Source organism: Sinocyclocheilus anshuiensis, unplaced genomic scaffold (genome assembly GCF_001515605.1).
Source record: "Sinocyclocheilus anshuiensis isolate Anshui unplaced genomic scaffold, SAMN03320099.WGS_v1.1 scaffold48, whole genome shotgun sequence".
Lineage (NCBI taxonomy): Eukaryota > Metazoa > Chordata > Actinopteri > Cypriniformes > Cyprinidae > Sinocyclocheilus > Sinocyclocheilus anshuiensis.
Window position 1 is genome coordinate 240,162 of NW_015554124.1, and position 321 is coordinate 240,482.

Sequence of the window (321 nt, forward strand, 5' to 3'; positions counted from 1 at the left end):
TGATATATATATATATAGTTTGTGAAGTGGCACAGCTTTTTAAATATCTGAAAGTACTACATTCTTAACATCAGTCAGTCAAGCATTATATATGATAATCATCAAGTATTATTTAACGATAGAACTTAAGTAATTAGAATTAAAACTATGTATGAATGCATATTAGTCATTTTAACTGAATTTAGGACTGGTGGTGGTGCTTTTTTGCATTCAGTGTTTCTGTAAAAAAATGGGGAAAAAATGACAATAATACAGATAAGATAATAATAATAATATTTAGAATTCTACTAATATGGACAATATAAAACGCACTAAGGATTA